At 40.4% G+C, this 25,018-nt stretch overlaps 1 long non-coding RNA gene across 2 annotated transcripts in view; it reads right to left on the reverse strand.

Annotated features, from left to right (window-relative positions):
* Window positions 1-3,339: 3,339 nt before the first annotated feature.
* LOC137036441 (uncharacterized) overlaps window positions 3,340-25,018 on the reverse strand; it is a 28,628-nt gene continuing 6,949 nt past the window's right edge. Inside the window, exons 3-6 of one of the 2 annotated variants that reach the window (XR_010897196.1) lie at window positions 23,994-24,044; window positions 15,466-15,608; window positions 7,267-7,330; window positions 3,340-3,386 (exon numbers count right to left, since the gene is read on the reverse strand). This is a non-coding gene — a long non-coding RNA (uncharacterized lncRNA). Of the gene's footprint in view, window positions 3,387-7,266; window positions 7,331-15,465; window positions 15,928-23,993; window positions 24,045-25,018 lie in introns of those variants that run through there. The other variant, XR_010897195.1, reaches the window with a different exon arrangement.

Genomic DNA, 25,018 nt, shown 5'->3' on the forward strand with positions numbered 1-25,018 from the left:
GAGGCGTTTACTTAATGTCGGAAAACTGGATGCAATGTTGACGGTAATGCAGCTCGTCATGCAGATATCCTGAATGAATGACGTAAGTGCCGTCAGTCAGTCCTCACCCCGCACTGCACCCTTCACCTTTGACCCATTAAAGAGAAGCCGGGTAAACGTCATCGGGATAGCCAGATAAACGCGTGGACGGTTCTCTGCGGTTAATCTTCCCCTATCAGTCCTTGCAGTTACCCAAGGGAAGCCCTGACAGAGCATCAATTATCATTCCACACAAGCCTAACCATGGCCCTGGAGGACCCCCGCTGATGTCATCACACAGCTTTTGCCGCACAAGATATCAAACGAGCGATTTACTTCCATTACACGCTATTCAGAGGTTTACATTGCTGGAATACTTTCACCCTGGCCACTTTCCCCTCTAGAAATGTTTCTCATTGCTGCAAATGATTGGATAAGTGCAACGTCAGAGTTTTAGCTCACAAAGAACAGAAGTGTTCTTGTCTGGGAAGAAGAAAGCAGAGCCCATTTAAGATTTGTGATTGAATAACTGTTAGTTAGCAGATACCAGACTTCCTGTAGCGCAACAGGTGTTGGAAATGCCATGGGTTTGATTCAGAAGGGGAAACAAAGTGATAAACCCTGAATTGAGTGTTAAGCGTCTACCAAATGCATAAATGTAAAGTGTAGAGCACAAACATGCTTTTGTTTAATTCTTTTTTTTATTATTAATAGTCATATTTTTTGTATTCCAACTCAAATGTAACCATAGTCAGACATTTTAATCACCGTGAAACGGTTTCGTCCCTCGTCTGAGGGGTGTGAATTTAGCGCTTCATGAAGAGCATACAGTCACATGATGGCTGTGTCTGTTGGGGTGAGCAGACAGATGGGAAGTGGCTGTTCCTGGAGCAGCTCGAGTGTGTTCTCCCTGTTCCTGTTGTTTTATTGAAGTGATTCCAGTATCCGCCGGCTAGGCTATGGGCTGCAGTATAGAGCGCATACAGAGGCTCATGACCACCTGCCTCCATATTCCTGTTGTACAAACAGTAGTGCAAGGGGAAATGGCACCATTGGAAACACCTGTGCCCGACTGCCATAATGGCCCACTGCAGTAAGACCCCCCTCCTGTTTCATTTCTCTCTTCATTCTTCAGTGCTGCCTAAAAGTCACTTTAGGCTTTGAGCATGTGATGTTACCCTGTGATAAATATCAATAATATGATATGTGATGTTGCACTTTTAAAATAAATTAGGGCTATTAAAATAAAATAAATTATCAAATAATTAAATGTAAAATATAGATTTTAAATATACCATGTACACTTTCCTGGAGCTTTGTGAACAGGTTGCAGCTCTGAGATTTCTGTTCTTTGACCCAAGAGGTGAGTTTTTTGCAAATTTCTAGGTCAGATTTTCTCATTTTGAACTCTGAAAAACAAAACTTGCATTTCAGCTTTCTGGCTCACAATATGGATGGAAGTGAAAGTCTCGAAGTCCGAGTGTGATCGCACCTTAACACTGACCTAAACAGGTGCGAAAATGACGTGCGACAGGACATTCTGTTGAATGTGTCCTGCTTGGTAGCCTCGCCCACTGTGAAATCTCACTGGTCCAAAATCTCACTCGTTTTCACTTCTGCATTATAGTTTACTGTTGAAATTTGTCATTGTGAATATGCTTTTGTATAATAATTGTTTAATATAACAAAATTTTGCATTGTGAATTGTTTGTGGTGTCCCTTTTGATAAAAGCATTTACTAAATATTCAACTACACTAAACAACAAACATCCTCTGATTGGGCAAATTTGCATTCAGTGTAAACGAACAAATTGTCTGTTGCTGGAAACCTGGTTGTTTCAAACCCAAAGGGACAACAAAAGGAATTTCAAAGGCTCAGGAACCTTTTAAATGTAGTTCTCTTAGAAGCTTATTAGAACCTAATCGAGTGCTATTTGGAGCATTTGGAGAAGTTGCGTTATCCTGCAGTGTCATAAACTCACTGGGCTCTGTTACTTATTTTTATAATATGCAGTAATATGTAAAATGCTGGCAGCGGGCATTCGCTGCTGTATGAATGCATTACGAAAAGACACATAACACAAAGTGAGGACTGTGTGAGATGTGCTACAGCGTTCCTGCAAGGCATTTCTGTCAATATTGCAGTCGGATTGTGTGAAGTCTTAATGAACTGAGTTCTCTGAGGGCTTCAGGCTTTCTTCAGTTCTTCATTAGTTCTTCTATGCTACGAATCCCTGAAGACACAGTGGTACGCAATATAGAAAGATGTCAGATTGTGATTTTATATTCTGTGAATGCTGAATTTTTCTCCCAACTTTCATTGTGTGTGTGTTGTGGGTGGGTGTATTCAGACACAGATGGGTAATAGTGATAAGAAGCTCTTCTGGGTGTATGGCAGAAATATCTTGGATGCCTTTTTAATCCCTGGTGAAATTTGACAGTCTGTCATTGGATGGAATCTGTGCAGCCCTGCGAATATCAAGCTGAACCCACGGTAAGAATAAACACGAAGAGAAATAATTGGACACATCATAGTTTGTATACTTTTAGTACTTTTATTTTGTTCTCATAGTAGGAATATGTCTTTTTCAAACATGCATAATGACTAAAAGACTCACCTATTCAATTTCAGAGCCGAGCAGAATTTTTCTACTGGCCTGAAACCCAGCAGACAATGTAGCTGTAGATTGTACCACACAGAAATCTACATTGTATGCCAGGTTCATGACAGCACAAAAGAATTCATCCTTCGCTTTCCAAATCTGATGCGATTCAGCATGTCTGCACATTTAACTCTCATTATTTGTCAGCCTTCAGCAACTCAAAAACATTTTCACAAAGACAGCCCCTTGTGACAGGCAAAACACAAAGGGAATGTGACATGTCGCCTTGTCCTTTGTTACCTAATCACTTAAACCGAATCTTCAGCAGTCAAACAAGAAACAATGTCTCATTCCTTCCGTTCAAAGACATCTGAAATGGTTTCTCGAGGCTTTTAGCTATGCTGTGAGAGTTCACTCACCTTGATCAAATTGTTTTAGGGGAAAAAAACGCACAATGAACAAGGCTGAAAGTGCAAAAACAGCGCCGAATCGGTCTGGTCAAAGAGACAGACTGTTATGACAAGGGCCCTCTTTAACGTCCATGAAAGAGCGAGTCCTATTCTGACAGGATGAAGCACACATTGTGATAACATACCACACAATCTGAAAGGAATGTGCCAACAGGAAGCAGAAAATGCCATCAGAGACCCAGTAGCCAGATGTAGCTGCTGATTGCAACACAGGATCTACACTGACTACTGAGCACCTCATGAGCACCCTAAAAAGCCACCGGCAGCGGTCGTCCACTCGAGCCATCCTCAGCGCCTGAGGAAGACAGAGAAAGAGAATGGTTAGACAACCCCAAATCAAAGTGTCTGCAGCTTCGGAGAATGACAACAGCCCTCCTTTATGCTCACAGCACAGAGACAGGCAGCACCGGGGAGGGGGAGCTAATCTCCCGACGGGCATTTTTAAGCATAGCCAGGGCCGGATTTATGCATGGGAATTCTAGGCATGTGCCTATGCTTGCACGTCTAGGGGGGGGGGCCCAATTACAATGAGGAAAAATACTATATGCTTTGAATTTTTTATTTCACTTTAATGGTAAAACAACGTAAGAAAATTCGACCTAAATTTTAAATACTAGGCAGAAACCTTGTATCTCCATATTTCATCATTTTTCCTCCATTGTATCCTCAAACTGTTGGTCTCATGCAGTTGGGACTGTCTCTGCTTGTTTGCAAGGGTAAATAAAGAACAGGTTGTTGGAATAAGTACAGCATTTAGTTCACTCAAGAAACTCTCTCTATATAAAAAGGCTAATGTTTTATGTGTTTAGGAGCAAAGAAGTCTGTTTTAGTCTTGCATTTGTCATTGAGTCACAGCCAATACTTTAAGTCTTAAATTGTCTGTGCGAAGCACTTCATCTTTTATAGCATGAGATTTTGGACAATTTACAGAAAAACTAAGCACCCACATAGCTACAATAAACTTTATAACCTGCAAGTTGATGAAAACGTAATTTGATGCACTTAATTGCCTTAGGTGGGTCTGTTTTAATGGCGGACAAAACACGTATGTTCGACATTCACTGGTCAAAAATTCAATTTTGTTAGAATGTTAATAATACAATGACATGCAAGTGTCTGACCATATAAAGCCACAATAACATCTAATTATTTAAAAAATACAGTTTTTCATTTTGGATATTCGAGGTTTCCACCCATCAGCGACAGTATATAGTTTAGTATGTAAGCTACCACTTGGGGGGGTGGTAAAATATATTTTGCCTATGTCACAATATGAGGTAAATCTGGCCCTGAGCATAGCGTTAGCACTCTTGCAAATATTTCTCATTCTTTCCCCATATTAGCCTGGAGGCAAGACGGCAGGAAGGCAGACAGATAGAGGCCTGAACCAGACTGAACCAGACCTGCATTGTGCATTTTTCTCATAACAAACAGCGACATAAACCTTTGTCTGACCTGTTAATATTATGAAAATGTAAGCCTGGTTTTGCGACTACTCCCCGAATCCACTAAGTGGTTTGGCAAGCATAAGTCCGCCTCAGTCGGAGCACTCAATTCAAGTCTTATTAATTAGAAGTGGGTGCTTGTTAGCTGCCCAAGGTGCACTTTGATTGGGTCGTCATTTAATTAAATCATCCTCAGCTAGATAAACAAAAGAGAGTGACTCACATAGTGCTGAATACATCCTGTTGACAAGGATGCTGAGAGCGTCAGGCAATTTATGTACGAGTTTATTGTATTGGTTAACAATAAAGTATAATCAGTCTCTGTTTGACTGACAGGAGCACGCACACATGATATGCTGTATGGCTGTCTTTGCACCCTCCTGTAAAGGCTCCAGCTCTGCATACCTGAGACCTTGTGACTGTATTGATCAAACATACTTCGACCAGCTGATGGTCACTTGACTCTAATTTTTCTCTATTAGGGAGTTCATTCCTAACCTGAATTCCAATGCTCTGTCCCTGCTCGCTGTCAACGTTCAGCCCTCTTTAAGCAGTCTGACTAGACCGTGGGACAGTGGCAGCATGAGGTCTGAGAACTACTGATGGTTTTTATTGAACAAGAGACAGTGGATTGCCTAACTGTCTGGTTGATTTCAGAATGGTAAAAGGATGGATATTTGGGGGTAAATCATACAAGAGGGAACCTTGCCTGCAAAAAAATACCATTTTATTCCATCAAGTTCCTCTGAGTACCATATAAATAGCACAGTAAAATTTTGGAATATGGGTAAAAGAATACAAGTAAGTAATCATTATTTCCAAAAAAAATGTAAATGCTTTTTTTTGGGTGGGTAGCAGGGACTACATGATTTTTTACATCCTGAAACAACCCTAAGAATATCAAAATTAATTTTAATTAAATTTAAAAAAATCAATCAGCAAGGATCCATTAAATTGATACAGCAAAGATACATCAAAAGTGACGGTAAAACATTTTTCTTTTTTACAAAAGATTTTTATTTAAAATAAATGGTGTTTTTTGAGCTTTCATCAGAGTATCAGTTTACACAATAGCACAAATGTTTACATTTATAATAAGAAGATATGTTTTTTGAGCACCAAATCATCATATTAGTATGATTCCTGAAGGATCATTTGACACTGAAGACTGGAGTAACGGCTGCTGAAAATTCAGCTTTGCAATCACAGTTATAAATTACTTTTTTTTTTTTTTAGCATTTATTAAAATAGAAAACAGTTATTTTAAATTGTAATATTTCACAATACTATGGTTTATTTTATTTTAAGTTAAATTTTTGGCCTTTTGCCTTAGAACAGTGTAAAGGCGACAGGAAGCAACGGGAGGAGAGGGGGGAACAGGATCGGGAAACGGCCTCGAGCCGGGACTCAATCTCAGGTTTTTCTGTGCCTACTGCGCACAGATATATATGTTGGAGAACTGTCCACAACCTATGGCTCCGACATAACAGTCTATTTGTGATCAAATAAATGCAGCCTTGGTGAACATAAGAGTCTTCTTTTAAAAAATGATATCTAAAAAAAATCTTAAAGACCCCAAACCTTTGAACAGTAGTGTAGATAGACAAAAATAAAAAATGAGTGTCACACCATTGACCCATATATCAAAGTACGACAAGATACTATCACTGTACCATGGTACGGCCACAGTACTCTTTTGTAAGTGAGTCTTTATGAAACAGTTAAGGCCATTTAGTGAACAGTGAACTGTCATGTGAGAGTGGCCTTAATAGAATGGTACTGGTAGAATGGATCTCTGTGTTGTTGTGCCTTGTAAACGTGGGCTTAGTTTATGTTAAGCTAAAGTTATGATTATGCGGTTTAAATGAAAAACTGACTGTCTGACTGACCTTGTTGACTGTAAAGTGCTTTGGATTCTAGGGTTTAAAACTTCTGTCAAAATTTGCTGTTTCATTTCCAGAGTGACAGCTGATGTTGACAGCTATATTGTTTCATTCTATTCCATTTACATCTTCATTGTATTTTTTTCCTGGCAGCACTAACAACGGGCTATGAAATTAAATGTATGAACGGACACTTTGTATAGACGTGAATCACAAAAGCAATGCTTTAAGCAAACTAAACAATTCATGTGATGAAGTTACAAATATACATGCATCTACCACCCCATTAAGCCTTCCTAATTTGCTTCGTGCTACAAAAGGGTGGGGGAGCGTGCCGTGAGGCTCTCGAGGGAGGTATGTGCTTCCTGCTGCAACACTATTGTCTGCCCCTAAGGAGAAGCCCCAGCCCGCGACTTCACATGAATGACCTGTAAACATTAGGAGAATTCCGGCACATTCCATTCATAACCTTCCACAGTCACTGCTCAGCCCAAGGGCCTGCTAGTCAGCACATAAGACACGGCTTGTGTTGTAGATACTAAAGTTCTGAGCTAAGGTTCATTTCAAAGTGCTGCGGCAGACATTTCTGCGCATTTCAGATTAAATGTGATGGCAAGTTAACGTGTAATAGCTTTGCAGAATGTGGAAGCCCGATTTTGTATGTAAAATTTCTATTCTATTTGAACACTTTGTGCTGACAACTTAAAATGTGTTAGACTGAGTTTATTTGATCACATTTATCATTATATATTTATGCATCCAAAAGGCTGAAGATACTGAAAAAGAAAAGGATATTTGCTGCCATATTAAATGATATATAAACAATCAAATATAAGCATGTACTCACCTAAATTGAAATGAAGACTTGGAGCATCATGTGATCTGTATAGATTGAGCCAGTCTGAATAACCCTGTAAGAAAAATGAGGAAAAAAACTTAGATGCATGACAGTGATAATCCAAAAGCAGATAAAAAAGCACATAAACATATCTAAAATGCCATATAAGTCCTCTGATATTAATAAAAATGGATCTTCAGAGGGACCCAAACCAACATAGGCCCCTTACTGAAAGAGTGAGGCCCACTCTAACCCACACCGGGCTTTTCATTGAGCACACAAACGAAAGGCTTTGACTGTTTTCTTTTGCCCCAGCAGACTAAAGGATGAGATGATACTACCTTTGTATAAGAAAAAAAAAAAAAATTTGTGAGAAGGTCCTAAAAAACCCCAGCTGTAGACCTCTCACTTATGACTCCTGTGCGGCACCTTATAACAGCACTTTCCATGCTTTTGCATTTTTTTGTTAGTGATCAAAGAGAGAAATGCACAAAGCGTGACAGGTAAATTCATGATGTTTCTTAAAAACCGAGGGCCTTTAGGTGGCTTTATGAACAGACATCAAAGTTAGGATTCGTCCAAGCCTTGAGGGGAACTCCAGAGCGATATTTCAAAAAGAGAGAATGATTTCTCTCTCGGCTCCGTAATGAAAACTGAATCAAATAGCAAATGTGATTTATATAGTGCCGCTTTTGATGAAAAATGTTCAGCAACATTAATGATAATGATCAATCATCTCTAATGAAGACGTTCACTGCAGGCAGAGCCCAGATCACAGCAGGCTTTGTGTTTATTGATGCGGATCCAGATACCGGAGCAGGTCCAAAACCAGAACTGATGAGCCTCTACTTGTACTACTCACTATTTACAAGACGTGGGCCAGGGCTGTCTTTTAGGGGGAGGCTGAAGATTGGAGGGGAGGAGAAAGGGAAGAGAGGAAGCTGCCAGCGTAACCTCCCTGAGCTGGGCTATTCCTGGAGCACCAGCAAGTTTCAGTTGATGTGGGTTTCCTCCTGGCTGCCTGGGAGATGACTGGCCTGACCACATCCAGATTTTGAGAGGAGCAGCAGCCGAGCCCCTGACCAGAATGCTGTCAACGTGGTCGGTCACCAAACAGGAACTGAATCATTACCCACAGCAGCCCTGAGCGCAGGAGGAAGGAGGGGAACCCAGGCAAGTGTTCAAGAGGGTGTACTGTATTGTGTGTGTGTGTGTGTGTGTGTGTGTGTGTGAGAGAGTGTTTCTATTTGTACATGCCAATGTATTTGCAGGAGAGCACAAGCAAATCAATATGTGATGAATGATTCATACCTCATAGAATCACTATTGTTCTAGTCAGACACATCTGAGGACTACTTCGTTGAACTGGAAATTTCCGAGGTACACATTAACACTTATAAGACTGTCTAGTCTACTAACAGAACTATTTTTGATCTTTGAGGTGATGTGTCTGACAGCCAACGCTCATGGCTTCAGTCAAAAAATCAATTTTCTACAGAAGGCTCTGGCTGTGTTTTGTCCTCGCCGCCTTTGACCTCCTACCTACATGAGGCAATGCTTCTAAAGAAGTCTGGACTGCTTTCTGTCAATACCAGCTGTTTGCTATGAACGTGGTCGTATTGAAAACAAGCAGTGAATGGGCCTCGGCTTCATTCAAAACAAAAAAAGATATCGCTTTCATGAAGAGGTGGTCTCCTGTCACTGAGAAAGCGGGAGAGTTGGTTTTAAAGTCTAATTCGATTTAGAGTAAGTAGTCGTGGCGTACCAGGCTTGATGAGGGATTGCATCTGAGTAGCCTAGTGTTGATAATCAACCTCGATAGGGTTTTGGTGATACGATCGTATGTGGAGAGTTTGGCCCCAGCTCCGTGAAAGGTGTAAGGGAGATTCATTTCATTTCCCCTAAGCCCACTTGCCCCTCATGAGGGGAGGGAAAAATCAGATCCCTGCTTTCTACCAACTTTCTACGAATGTAATTCCATTAGCCTGACGGATAGATCAGATAAGGGTGCTCGATCTGCCTTCAGGAGGGTGAACGTAATTGGTTCCGACCGGCTTTTAAAATGTTGCTAACCAGAGAGAGACCGGATCAGAGACAGAGGCTCCATTTCCCTGAAGAGTTCAGGGAAGGTGAGAGGTTTCTGCCATGCTGCCATTGTGCTGGGAGTTCCCCTTTTTGCCAAGACCTGACCGACTCCAGAGTCGGGAAGTCCATTTGCTTTATAGCTTGTAATGTGTGTCCCATTAGATTGAAGCCCTACAGATGGGTCAGGTTTGAAGTGAAAGGCGATCCCTTAGCGCTCTGAGGAGGACGGTTTAGTCTCACGCCAAACTAGCATATACACGAAAAGCCGCACGCACACGCTTTCCTGCCATTCGGAGACCAGCTACTGGAAGTTCTGAACTGGACTCTCGGCTTTCGGTGAGGAGAAGCGAGAGACTCTTTCCAGAGGGCTGTATTGATGGGAAAGAGCTGGCACATAACAGAGCCTGCAGTCCCTTTACAAGGCCTTGGCAGAAGCGCAGGCTCGAGCGAGAAGGGAGAGAAAGATTGAGAGAGAATAAAGGAGTCTGGCCCACAGCACACCCACTCACACGCTGGCCTGGAGAGCAAAAGCCTTCTATTCCCCAGCACGAACAACTCCCAGTGCTGCCCTGGGCTCGGTCCCACTCTCCAAGCACACTGAAGCGTATAGCATTACACCTAAATGAGGGCCGATAAATTCTTCTCCATTAGGGCAACACAACACTCTTAAAATAGCTATAATACACGCTCTGTTTGAGAGTGCACTAACCCTGCTGCTGATATGCGAACCGGAGCACAGGTCACATAGGCCATAAAGAGTTTGGATGCAGGTTTTCCAGGGCATGAAGCTGGGCTGCTCTGGGTTTCTGCTTTACATGCTGCAAGTGCTCCAGCTTTTCTAGAATTTCTGTTATTAAAGCCATTTCAGAATAGGATCACACAAGAAAGTTCAATACTGCCAAAACAATGAACACATCAAGACTTCAATTTTGCAATGCAGCACCACAAAATGTCCACCACATTTTTTTATTTATTTTTTTTTTAAAAATGACACCAAATTATATTTTATATGTATAATATACTGAGAACATCACAACAGTATATAAATTACATTTCTATAGGTGCCATTTCAAACATTAGTTATTAATAACATCTAATGTGTGTATTTATGGGTAATTTATACTGAAAAATGACATTCATTATTAAAAATGAATTATACAATAGATACTTTTTGATACAATTTTTCTTGTTATAAGGTTTTCAAGAAAAAATGTGGTGGACATTTTGTGGTGCTGAATGGCAAGGTTACATATAACTACATAAAATCTTTACTATACTATATATATATATATATATATATATATATATATACAAGGTTGTGCAGCATCCAGTATGAAACTGAAAATGCCAGTTAAATCCAGAATTTTTTCTATTCATATATATATATATATATATATATATATATATATATATATATATATATATATATATATATATATATATATATATATATGAATAGAAAAAATTCTGGATTTAACTGGCATTTTCAGTTTCATACTGGATGCTGCACAACCTTGCTAAGTATAGTTTGCATGTAGCTGTGAGCAATCAGCTACCTGCTTTATAATTTAATCTGATTGGACACTGGAAATACAGAATAAGAAAAAGAGAGAGAGGACACGTTGTGATCACCACTGATTCTCATTTTCCATGACGTGTTGCCGCACGTACTACACTCGTCGCTTATTGGAATTCAATGCACTGCCTGCACTCTGCCCAGGTGGGGAAACACTGCCCATATATGGGCACAGTTACACAAAGCATTGGGTGTGTGTGCGTGTGTGTGTTGTGCCGTTACCTGAGCATGTACGTCACACACACACCTTCTCTCTGTCTGCCTCCCTTACTGCGTTTCCTTGCAACTTTCATTACATCAGCAGTAGGGAGGCATAGACATAGAGCTGGGAACAAAAGCAAAGTCTCTTACGGGAAATCTGCCTTATGAAGACCAGATTTTGAGCTTGAGACAGAATTGTGCTGTCGTTAAAATAGATAAGCACAAGAGATGCAGAGTAAGAACCCTTACATAACCTGACAAAACTGACCCCGTGGCACATTTACGGCAGGTACGTCAAGGTTGTGTTGCGCACAGTAACATAAATGTTGCCAATACACACCCATGAAAACGAAAGCACTCCACATGGGTGGAACGTGCCAGCGGCTCCCCACACCAGTCACTCCCACCACTCCCTCTACAGGGAGTGTAAGTCTGACAATTCTTCCTCTAAAAAGCCACCTGATGATTCACAACTGCCACTGAAACTATAACTGTTTAAAAAAGCACGACCGACAAATCAGAAGAGCATCATCATTTTGATTTTAGGCTCGACTTCAGCCTTGATTCCTAATGAGACAGCATTTGTGCAAAAGGCGGAAAGACTTCTTGATAAACTAACACTTTATCATCTCATCTAAATACCTTGTGGGCATTGCATATTTATATGATAAACCCGGGTCTTTCACGAGGACCACACTGGTGACTATCATGACAAAATTCCTGCCTCGCAACCAGTGCTGGGGAAAGTTCTTTTTTTTAAAAGTAATGCTTTAAAATATTGCGTTATTTCCTAAAAACGTTTTACTTTACTTTTTATGGAAAGTACTGCATTATGTTACTTTTTCTCATCTGGTCTGGGCTGTTTGTTTGTTTGTTTTTTATAACAACAAAAAAGTTTTATATTTGGCAAATGTAAAGGCCCTTTCACACCAAAAGTGAAATGAATCAGCCTCAGGCTGAAGGAAATGCAAATTCATGCCTGTACATTAGAGGGCGCAGCTCAAACAACTCTTTCAGCTGTGCAGCTATTCTGGGATACAGAAGAATAGGATACAGGAGAAGTAAATGAGTAAATGTATGCTCACATTTACCCTGCGTTCCATTCGGAAGGGCTCATCCCTATGCCCTAATCCCTTCAGAGGGTTTACCCTCCGGAGTGAGAGCTTCGAAGGGATGAAGGGTGTAGGGGTAAAAAAAACTGTTCTTTTGGAACGCACTTCAGCGTCATCTTAACGAGACAATCAAGGATGATAAATTGTGCAAGCTGCGCCTTTTGTTTAACGTTATTATTTATTTATTTTAGGTTTACCGCATGTAGGCTATATTGTATGTATGTATTTGAAACATTTGAATGGACTGATAAATGAGCTATAAAGTATTTTTTTTTTTTGAAGTACAATGTCATTTTGACCATAATAATGTACCAAATCTAACTCCTATAAATATTACAGTAGTACAGAAAAATATAATACATACCTTTATAGTTAAAATCGAACTCCTAACCTCCTGTACCCATTCTGTGACGTCAAACAACTTCCCTGTGCAAAGGATCATGGGGGCCCGAAGTGTCCATCAGTTGTTCCCTTCGAAATCCTTCATTCCGAAGGGCCCTTTGAAGTGGCCAGTTTTGAGCACTTTGGTTTGGAACGACCCTTCAATATGGCGGCCATGATTATTTTCACTCCGAAGTGCCCTTCGGAGGGCGATATATCCCGTTTGGAACGCACCGTTAGTCTAGAATAACCATCATGTTCACACAGCGCACACAATGCCTCTGCAGTCCCGATTTCTCTCAACACATGGACAGGAGAAGTATCAGTCAATAAATGGTAAAACAAAGTAACTTGCGTTACTTGTTTGAAAAAGTAACTCAGATATTTTGTTGTAAATTTAAAAGTAATGTGCTACTTTACTAGTTCCTTCAAAAAAAGTAATCTGATTACGTAACACAAGTTACTTGTAATGTGTTACCCACAACACAGCTCACAACACAATGAAATTAAAGCTTGAAGGGAGAGTTCACCCAAAAATTAAAAGTCTGTCTTCATTTATATTACAAAATATATGCATTTCTTTCTACTGAGGAAAACAAAAGATCTAATATATTTTGAAAAATGTCTTAAAAGGTTGTTTTTCATTATATATAACCAAAAACATTCTTAAAAACATCTTCTTTTGTGTTCTTCAGAAAAAAAGAAAGACATACAGGGTTGGAACGACATGATGGTGAGTAGATGACAGCATAATTTTTGGGTGAACTATCTCTTTAAGCCAAACTTCCTTGGGTGGGCATGAGAACTCACCTGCTGTGAGCTGGACTAGAGGGAGTGGTAGATGTTGTATAGATTTAGAAACACAAAGACATGGAGGATGCGTGAGCATGTTGGTGGGCGTAGGTTCTGCTGCCGCACCCATCTGCAAGCGCGGGGGGTCAATGTGTGACCGGCACATTCCTTTGGCTGTATGAGGCGTCAGTCTCGCATGCACATGCACACACGCCCTCTCCACACCCAACGCCCAACATCCTCCGACTTCACTTCCTGTCAGGGCTTCACATGGTGGCAGGTAGCCTTGAGTTCTAATTTTAGGGTATCTATTGTTTGCAGTAGTTTCCGGAAGGCGCCTGTGTATAGTCGGCAATAAAATAATTAGGTTAGTCTAAGGTGACGGTTTAAGGGACTTTAACTGCACTTCCTGTGTCTGCAGCACACTAGAGAGGCTGTGTGAGAGAGTTAATGGCATGCTATGGAGATCCACAGTATAAAATGAAATTTTCACAGATCAAATCTTCAGTCTTCTACTTGTAAACTTTTAGATTACTGTTAAAAATATGAATAATTTTATAGTATATAAGTATATTTTAAGTATGTTATACTATAAGTGTATTTTAATAATTTAATATTTTATAATTTACAAGAAATTTATTTTAGAAAAAATTATAATATAATATACACACTACTGTTTAAAAGTTTGGGGTCGATAAACTTTTTGTTAAGTTTTTGTAAAGTAAAGTCTTCTTAATTTTTTTCCATTTTTTTCCATTGATTTGCTGCTACAGAAACATTTCTTAATATGCTTAATATTTTTGTGGAAACCATCATATTTTTAGTTTTCTGGATTATTTGATAAGTTCAAAAGAACAGCATTTATTTAAAATGGAAATCTTTTGTAACATTATAAATGTCTTAACTTCCACTTTTAATCAATTGAATGCATCCTTGTTGAATATAAGTATTAATTTCTTACAAATATATATCACTGACCCAAAACTTTTGAAAGGTAATTTATATAAATGAATATTTTAAATTAAAAATTACAACAACAACAAAAAAATCACACTCAATGTCAGAAGCTCAACTCAACTCCATTGAAGGTCATTCACTTACAGTAGATCCTGAAGGACAACAGCTGGGCAGAGGGCCGAATCTACTGTGTCTCTATTCTGATTGGCTATTCACTAAGATAAACATACTGTATGCAGCCCTGAGCAGTTTTTTGTTCTATGTACTCACACACAACCATACAAATATCACAAATAAATGATCTACACATGAACAAACACTCTGCCTTTATTGCCCAATATTGCAGCAACAGCTGGTCAAGAAGGTAAATCTAAACACCGGTGATTCCACCCACCGGCTGGCCACTAGTGGGCCGGCCGGCAAACCAGAGAATGTGTCCTCTGATTACCCAAGAGCAGCCGGCCAATCAGAAGTGATACTCACACGCTCCATTCATAAGAAACAGCATTGTGTAGGGTACTCTCTATAAATTCTTCCTCCTTCTGTGCTCGCTAGCCGTAGCCCCAACAGACCGCTCTCTCATTGGTGGAACGTAACAACCGCTCTCCCAAGGGAAACCCCCAAAATATGTTCTCAGCCTCCAAAAGGCACATTGACAATTCTTTCTCAAAAAGGTCCTGCATGTTGTATCTGGAGAACAACTACTAGAATTAGCTAAAAACAGCGTTTCAAATCATTAGCATCGGAGATAAAGCGGAGATATTTTCCATATCAACTCGACAATTTGTTTCGGTTAGGTTAAAAACAACAATTTTCCTCAGTTAAGATCCATCATGTGACACAGAAAGAAAATGAAAGCACATGGCAGTTCTGTCCACACACACACACACACACACATACACACACACACATGTATATATATATATATATATTCTCAAACAGTGTAATTGTAAGAATACATTGCCTATGTCCCCGATTTCAGTCTATGAATTTCTCTGTCTAGTTATCGAAAACCTGCAAACAATTTCTCAGTTTTAAAGCACACCATATGATATCCATTAGTACCAAGAGCTCTCTGTCTTTTTTCCCCACTCATTGACTTACTCTGTCTGGGTGAAAAGAGTATTTCCTGATGGCTGAGCGCTGCCTGCATGTGCGGGGTCCCCGACTTCCCCCTTCGTCCAGCCTCTTCAGGAGCAGCAAATTCAGAGAGAGAGAGTGAGAGCTCCTTTAACGTCTCTGAACTGCTGGAAAATAAAACAAATCTCTACTCAGCTCAATATTATCAGTCTTCTCCATATGAGTTCCCAGGCTCCAACACTCTCGGTCTGTCTCTCCCTCCTGCCTCTGTCCCTTTTTTTCTCTCTCTCTCTTTCCACTCGCATTCTTTAGCGACTAATCAGTAACACTCTTAAAGCGATAGAGACAGAGGAAGTGTGCCGCAGACTCTGAAAGTGCTTCCCCGTTTCAGCGGAGACCGAATAATATCATTATCACTGTCACTGAATTTAAACTCTCTACCGCCCCCTCCCACTCTCTCTCTATCTGCCCGTCTTTCTCTCTCTCTCTCCCTCTAAACAGTCAGTCATACACTGGAGACGGATTGCCAGAGTACTTATAGTGTCAGGTCGAGGGGCTGAGCGATTTGCCCGCAGCCTATCAGTGTTCAGGGTAGTGTCCTGTTTCAATGCTGCTGTGAATTGAGAGGTTAGAGAGAGGACACCCATTCAGAAAAAAAGAAGGGGGAGAGCGAAAGGGAGGAAGGGAGAGAGAGAAAAGCCGGCAGTCACGGTAAAAAACGCCTAGGCTGTGCCTCGGATCTTTAGGAGCAGGAAACTCCCCTACTTATGTGACCGAGGAACGTTAGTTAGTGTCTTTCAGTGAAGAATTCGCTGCCGTTCTACCAAGCAGTCTCAACACTTTTCTGAACGGGTCCACCATTGTCAAACACACACATGCTGTTTATGACGACATAAAACAAACCTCATCTCTCGATAGCCTCAAGAAACTGATATTAAGTATAAGAGTCAAATTAAAATCAATACAGCTGGATAAATCTGTTTTTAATATTAGAAGTTAGTATGAAAACAATTTTATCACTCCAAACAACTTATATATATATATATATATTTATTTTATATACTAATATTAGGTCCTTGCTTTCAAATTCAAATGTCTCCCTACTAACTTTTTCAGGATAATTTATGGAAAGTGCTAAAAATGAAACGATTGGTGTTTTTGATCCAGTTCCAGCATCTCAGGAGCTCTGCTAAAACTCACAATGTCTCATCTTCGTCATTAACCCCTAACTCACCATCTTGGAGAAAGTACCTGAATTCTCATCAGCTCTGGGAAACCCAACACCACAGAGGGACACTTGGCTGTTTAATATTTCAGAGCGTCACCTTTCCAGTGAAATAAAAGACAGGCGTAAAGAAAGAGATATGCAGAGGGGTGGAAGAAATGACAACTCTACCTGCCCATCTCTCTCTCCACAGCCATATGGAACTAGGGCACCACTGAAACTTCTTTTAAACTGCCATATTTTAGTTGTTAGTCACGTAAGAATAGTGAGTCATCTCCGTGTGCCGTGGACCGCGCCGCGTGGAAGCTCGCACAAGCCCTGTATTTTACCCCCGCCGACTGAGAAACACAGCGCAGCTCTGTGCTTCCCTACAGCCCTCCTTACAATACACAAACAGCGGCCGGTCAGCTAGTGCTGCTGCCCCTCTGACGACCCACCGGCTCTTCAACCACCGCTGATTTTACAGGATGCTTAAATGAGGCGAAAAGTGGGACTATAAGTCTCCTATGTGACTCAGGGAAACATGTCTTAGTCATGCTATTCAATGAGAAAGATTAAAATTAAAGGATTTTTGAAGATTGTCACAATATTCTTTTCTCTTCGAGTCTGAGACCACAATGAAAATTTGCCATATAAAAATATAATTTAAACCTGTAATATATTTAAAATATATTGAGTATTATATTATATTAAAAGATTTACAAGTCACTAATTAAACAAGCAAACTTGTGACACTGACAAAAGGTCAGATTATAATTAATATTTTTTAACAGAAAAATGTAATAAAAAGAAAAAGAAGAATATTTCATTAGCAGCTTCAGACTTTTACCCCCAACTTTATGTTTATTTAATATAAAGATCTTATATAAATCTCTTGGAATTACATATGTAGGTCACAAAAGTTGTATAAATCATTTGCATTTACTCTATGTATCTCCCTCCTATGTTCTCCATGTCTTTCCAGCAATCTGTACACATTCAGAATTTGTTCAAGCTCCCGCTGTGTCAGTCTGTATGGTGAAACTGAGCTTGACCACAGTACAGACAGCGTGTGTTCCAATAGAAGGGAGGAGGTGACGATGAATCACACATTGTAACGCGTCAACATGCCGCTTTGCCGTTTTTACTTTTTTTTTTGCAAACGATTTAACTCACTCTCATACATTTTGTTGTCAGTGGGTTGAGAGCTTATGACTCAGGAACATTACAGTGTAACCACAGGGCAAGCAGGGGCGATTGTTGTTGCAACCATGTGCTTCCCAGTCCTTTTATTTGGAATAGAAATTTGAAAATGGTGTTCCTAATCTTAAATGCCTCCTTAGATATCAGATAAACTGAACTATTTAAATTTAAAAAAAAAAAGGGGGTGGTGGGGGGTTGGGGGGGGGGGTGTTGGGGGGCGGTGAAACATGCTGTATTTTGGCTCACGCAACCTGCTTAATTGGTAATAAAAAATAAAAAAAGTATTTATCATATCAATGTAAAAGCAGTGTAATGTAACATTTCTTGAACAATTTCTTTTGCTGAAGTTTAAATATCAAATAATAAAAATGACCTGATAAAACAATAACTAAGTGATACTGAACCATAAAATTCTGTCATTTTACTCATATTTATTTCTTACTACAGTTTAGTTTGAAGCTTTGAAAACCAACTCTCTTTATGATTCATTCTTTTTCTCTGTTTCTTTCTGCTATTGTAGAAATGAACCAAAAACAAAACACGACAAGCTAATTCTGAATCAAAAATACAAACAAACCAAGATTAATTTTAAACTAAAGTGCCAACCATTTAAAATAATAATAATTATTATTTAAAGTTTTATAACAATTTTCTAAAAAATTAATTTAAACAAAGGCACTGTTTTAAAATGTGTTGTGAATCCTAGTCATTTAGCATTACATACATTTGCGTTGGGGGGCTTCTATCTATAAGCACATAATGATGACAACAATGACAGCTCCATACCGGAACACAGAAATAGCTTCACATTGCTGTGGTGTAAAAGGTGTGAGCTATAGCTGCCAACACCACCATAAATGTAAAGATGAAAGACTCGTCCAGCCTGCCAAAATTGCCCTCAGCAACCTCACTGGAACCTGATAAACTACGACCTGACACAAGACAAGGGTCAAGCAGATTTAGAAGGAATGCAAGACCGGCATTATTCATGAGCCCAATGATTCATTGCCCAATCAATTTTGTAACTAATTGCTCCAAAACAACCTACAATTCCCACTTTAAAAACTAAATTAAACTCAAAGAAACACTGACACTCTTGTTTCACTGCAAAGAGATTACTGGTTTCCTCTTTTTCTATGCGCAAATAAGCATTAAACATCACCTGCAAAACAAGCAGCTCCATCTCAGCAGGTTAAAAGTGACCCATGCTGTAATCAGACTCATCCAGGGTGGTTTGCACAACAGGTACAGCAGCTGCCAACATCAGGTGACCACGTCAATCCAGAGGCAGCAGATATGTTTGTGCCCTCATGTGTGTAAATGAACTGAAATCACATGAGTGTGCTCGGCTCGCTTGAGCCACACTGGAATTCGGTTGAGAGACGTCAGGGTGACGTGCTGCCGCCTCCCATTCGCGTCTCCTCAAGCACAGTTTCGTGGCTGGTGTGCATGCCTGCCGGGTCCCGCCACCCCGGTCTCTGCCAGTCTGGCCCCGGGCACTGGATGGCTATATTAGGTGGCTGCTGGCAGGCGGAAGAAAAAAATGCAGGGACACAGCTGTGATGTCATTGTCATGCCACCGAGGCATGACTTCATGCGTCTTATCGGCTGCAGATAGCACTGCATGCTTGTGTTATATTCTGCCACATGCATTCACACGCTCTTCCTCCATCACTTCACCAGCATGCAGACGCAGCTTTTAAAAAGGCACAAGACCGTGCACCCAGATACCTTGTAACCATGCCAACCATCTGTTTGACATACTGTAGCTGACAAGACAATGAGGGATTGAGCCGGTGAGTGGAGGCGAATCTGACCCTGATCCAGGAATGTGAAACATTCCTATTGAGGAAACGAACAGTCTATTAATGATTAGCCTTACAACTTTGGTTATAATTGCCTGACACTTTGTGACTGTTGGAGATGCCTCACAGAACAACGGGACCTTTCTGCATACGTGCAGGCTATCTTCATTTTTCACTTCAGACTTACTGAGTGGCTAATATGAAACACGATGGTTGAGGAAATCTATCATGTGACTGACTTATTTAAGTATGCGATGGAAGTGCTCGTAAACTTCTGTTCTTGGACTGAATCACAAAACTGCACTGAACTGAATGTGATTTGATAGAAAGAGTTAGAAAGAGTTGTTTTACTAAAACAACATATAACACAGGTCCAATAAAAATAAAAACATACAGTGAATGGTGTAGTCTGATTCCCGAACGAATGAATCTTATAAGCTGGTTGCATAAATGCTTAAACTAGATTTACAAGTTAGTCATCTATTATTTATTTATTTATTTTTAAGAATGATGGTCTATAATTTGAACATGAAAAATAAGACTGATTACCCCTTGGCTAACTGCTAGTTAGTAAGATAGTTCTTATGACACAGTATTAACATAGAGGCTAAGTTTATCTAACTGGCCCCTGGTTTGAAACGGTATGACGTATCATGCTGAACTGACTTGATCAGAGTGACTACTGAATCAACATCTGACTCACTTACCGAACTGCAGGTTGTCATTATTTTCAGCTTAATTTTTCAAAAGAACAGCATTTTTTGGTATTTGAAATCTTTTGTACAATTATAGATGTCTTTACTTAAACTTTTGATCAATTTTTAAAGTGTTCTTGCTGAATAAATGTATTAATTTCCTTAAAAAACTTACTGACACTAATAAATATTAGGAATATTTCTGAATTTACTGCAAAAACAAAATTCTTTTGGAAACATTGCTAAACATTATTCTGCTTGTTTCAATTAATGAACATAAAGAAACCTCACCCTAAGGAACAATAAGGATGCCTTTCCTTTTGTGAGTCAATCTCCTAATAAGTACGATGTTATGCCTTTCCTGTCACATTTGCAGGGGTCTGGGTGGATGTTAGGTGGGACACCGTGAGATACGGTAAAAGGAGCCTGGCCGGCTCCATCTCCACCCCTTGGCTGGCCCTTTAAAAGTTGTCAGATGAAAAGCAGCGGAGATTGTTGCTTTCCCACTCTCTCTCTCTCTCTCTAGCATTCTTCTGTCCTCGCCCCCTCAACACCCACGTCTTTTCTCTCCTCCTCAGCTGCCCACACACTCCCTGCTCACGCTCACACTGACACACGCCCAGGACCCTCGTTCCCCCAGCCTGCCGCCTCTGGTTGTCCCTATAAACTCAGGATGCGGGACCCCCGCCTTGCGCCACAGTGACCCCATCCGCTCTGGTCCACGCTTCCCCCTTGCGTATATCCTGTGAGTGGGCTGGCCCACCAGTGAGAGAGAGAGAGAGAGAGAGAGTGTGAAAGGAGAGGAGAGCCATCGCTTCCCTTTTCCGTCCCCCTCTCCTGAGCCAGCGCTTCGAGCGAACGAGAGTGACCAGAGGCGCAGCAGCAGACGCCCTCATCCTGGAAGTTCCGAACACGTTCTTTTGAAACATTCCATTCCACGCCAAGAAGGGTTTCCTGCTCTCACGCCCAGCCCCCCACCCCTCCTGCGCTCAGCCTCCCCCAGCCCAGACAAGGGCTCTTTCAGGGCTTCCTGGAGTACCACCTTCAATTATCTCAAGGCCAGAGAGAAAGTGCTGATGTTATACAATGCTGATAAAGTTCCCCTCAATGCATTCCTCGCAAAGGCAGAGTGGCGTAATCAAAGGCGGGACTGATTACTCTGGCTCGGGATCACGCTGGACAACGGCAGGGGTGACAGAGAAAAGGAAGACTCAGAGAGAGAGAGAGAGAGAGAGAGATAAAGAGAATAAGAACTGGGCAAAGAGAGTAACCTTGGACTGGAAGATTGAGCAGAACAAGACAGCCAACGGGAGTGAGTGAGGGAGGGAAGACATGACATTAAAGAAAGCAAGAGAGAGAGTTGGGGCTCTTCTCCAGCTGTTTACAGGGCTACGGGTCAGCAGAGTTCATTTCCTCCAGAGCACACACATCTTTATCTGGCTCATCTGCTGACAGAGCTGATAGGAGCCTGGGGGACTCTAAGGGTGTCTACCACAGTCTCAGCCTGTGTCCCTTTGTCTTTAATTTAAGAGGGGCGCACAGTCCGCCATCACACATCCCCTGCAGACTTCCTGGTGCTACTGTATTGTCCGCCTTTGCCCTCGCGTGTGATTCAGGGTAAAAACGGACTCTGATCCATAGCGAGTCTCTGTTGGTGTTATGACTGACAACATACAATGGTTTTTACATACACTGGGTTCAATGTAATCATCTCACAGAATTTACTGTCTCAAGTCAAGGTTTTGGAAGATAGCCTTGACTTATTGCAATGATTACAACTATTTTATCGCCATGGTACATTCAAATATAATTTCTGATAAATGATGACGTTATCTTTTGAATCAAAGATTACCAGGGACACACAAACCTCAGGGGGCATTTATAGACTCCATAAAATCAAAATTGGAGTTTCGAAGCTTTTTGCTCATGTCTTATGAGCATTAAAGGGATAGTTCCCCCAAAAATGAAAATTCTGTCATCATTTACTCACCCTCAAGTAGTTCCAAACCTGTATGAGTTTATTTGTTCTGCTGAACACAAAGGAAGATATTTGGAAGAATTTCAGTAACCAAACAGATCTCGCCCCCCATTTACTACCATAGTAGGATAATTATGGTAGTCAATGGGGGGCAAGATCTGTTTGGTTACTGACATTCTTCCAAATATCTTCCTTTGTGTTCAGCAAAACAAAGAAACTCATACATATACTTGAGGGTGAGTAAATGATGACAGAATTTTAATTTTTAGGTGAACTATCCCTTTAAAGCCATCTATATGATAGCGTATTTACAACAGTTCACAAAATGAATATTTAGTAGATGAATATGCATATAAAATGTAATAACTAATAGTCATTACTTATATTATCTCTTCACTTCCTTTTATTTTAGGTGAAAATAAAAAATAAAAAAAAACTAAAAAACTAAATGAAAATAATATTTTCAAGTTGTCAGTATTTGTGGAAGAAACATTAGCACATATAGCCTATGAAAACACCAGATGTCAATTTCTACAACAGCAATGAGTCAAAAGCAACGCATTTCTGGTTTGGTGTTGATGGAGGGCTACCTAAGCCTCACTGATGGAGCTGACCAAAAAGTTTCGAGTTGATCTTTAATTGATTAATGTACTGATGCTGATCATGCATACTGTTTGAAGGAATAGGGACTTCACAGCCTTGTCAGGGAAACAAAAGTCTTCTGTCTAAACAAAGACGTATAAATAAGGACTAAAAGAGAGTGAATACAATAATCTTTGACATATGACTCACAGCACTGCATCATTCATGTGTAATACTACTCTCTTGAAAGAACACAAAAAGATACTAGTCACAGGTTGAGTAGAGGGGATGATGTGTCATGGGTTAGATGAAAATAAATAAGTGAATCGATTATTCAGCTGCATATCATTAACATCCACAGCCAGTCTTACAACACATTAGAGGTGAAAGAGAGGTGGAAGACAAAGAGGAGAGGAGAGGAGAGGAGAGGAGAGGAGAGGAGAGGAGAGGAGAGGAGAGGAGAGGAGAGGAGAGGAGAGGAGAGGAGAGGAGAGGAGAAGAGAGGAGTTGCCCCTGTGTGGGTCTGAACAAGGATGAGTCACAAGTTTTCTGCCCACTCAAACACCCACACAAAAACCAGAGAGTGGGTGTGAAAACGCTGGGCTCGGAGCCTACGGGCTTTACACTTAGAGAAAGAAGGAGAGAGATGATCGCTCTGTCTCTCTTTTTCACTTTCTCTACTCCTCTGCACACATACACCTCTTCTACCCACGAGCTGAGCCCACATCGAGGGAGCATTTTATGATGTCATCTCCTCAGATCTAAAGAACCATGGCACTCAGGATAATGTGTGGGCTATTATCCTCTATACGTTAGTGCCGTGTGCGTGTTAAATACTAAATCTTTTCAGAGGCTACACAAGTTTTTCTTTTTGCAAAGATCTGAAACAATTGACCACATTTCTTTTCAACACCACCTCCTGCCGCGCACTGATGTCACTCTTTGCACAGACCCTGCATGAAATCTGGCACCTGCCAATCATCACCTTGCAGACCTAAACTTTCAAGAGTCTGGCGATTTCAAAAAATTCCACTGCAGCTCACTCACCCTCAGGAAAGGCACTAAGGAGAAAATGTTGAACCTACCGGCAGAGGATGAGCAAGTCTGTCCTGTTTCAGGAATCATCATCTGAGGCACTACAGGAAAATGAGAAGAAAGTGTGTTATAATAAGCATCATAATCTCGATCATGCTTATATTAAAAGTGTACATAACACTTTCAAAACCATTCCAGCCATCATGGACCAAGATTATGTTGTATAACATGTCCAATTCAAATTAAACCCTTCAGTTGAAACGGACCAGCTAGATGACAGTCAAGTGAGACAGATTGCTCATTAGAATATTTCACATTTGCGTGTGGGCGATCACCAACAGCCATTCTTCATCACAACTCAAATAATCTCCAGAGATGATGAGCGCTTCACTTGGAAAACAATCTCAAATCACATAAACAATCGCGTCATTTCTTCCCTTTAATAATTATGCATTTTATATTAATTATAACCCCTGTAACAGTGAACTGTACACTAAGGATAAATGATTTAAAATACTATTGTGTAATTTAACATGAAAATGTGGCAATTATACAGCCGTTGCTATAAAAGGGAAGCTCTTTTAAGGCACTTTGAGGTACTTAACTGAAATATACTGTGGTATGAATCATTCACATCCTTATCATTATGCCAATTGAGGTACTGGATCCATTAACAGCACTTTTGAGGGCGAAAAGAAAAAGAATTAAAAAAAAATTTCCCTGACATCTCTGACAGCACAAAGAAGACTGTTAATGCACTACTTTGTAACTGATCAGACGCACCATTTGCCGAAAACTGAAATTACATTTTGACATAGGTTTACTGAGAAATAATCCAATTTCTCCTGTGCAGTATAAGACACAGCCTTTTACTCTACGCAAAGTAAGCTCAAAAGCAGATTATTAAAACAACAACAAAAAAACAGCAATATGTGAACAAGACGAGATCAGGTGCAGAAAAAATGCTGCCTGTCAGCATACAGTTATTGTTACCGATAAGCTGCAGCCATATTTTACAATATCAGGAACAATCAAATTTAGATATGGCCAATAGGATGGGATTCATTCGACTGCT

Source organism: Chanodichthys erythropterus, chromosome 14 (assembly GCF_024489055.1).
Source record: "Chanodichthys erythropterus isolate Z2021 chromosome 14, ASM2448905v1, whole genome shotgun sequence".
Lineage (NCBI taxonomy): Eukaryota > Metazoa > Chordata > Actinopteri > Cypriniformes > Xenocyprididae > Chanodichthys > Chanodichthys erythropterus.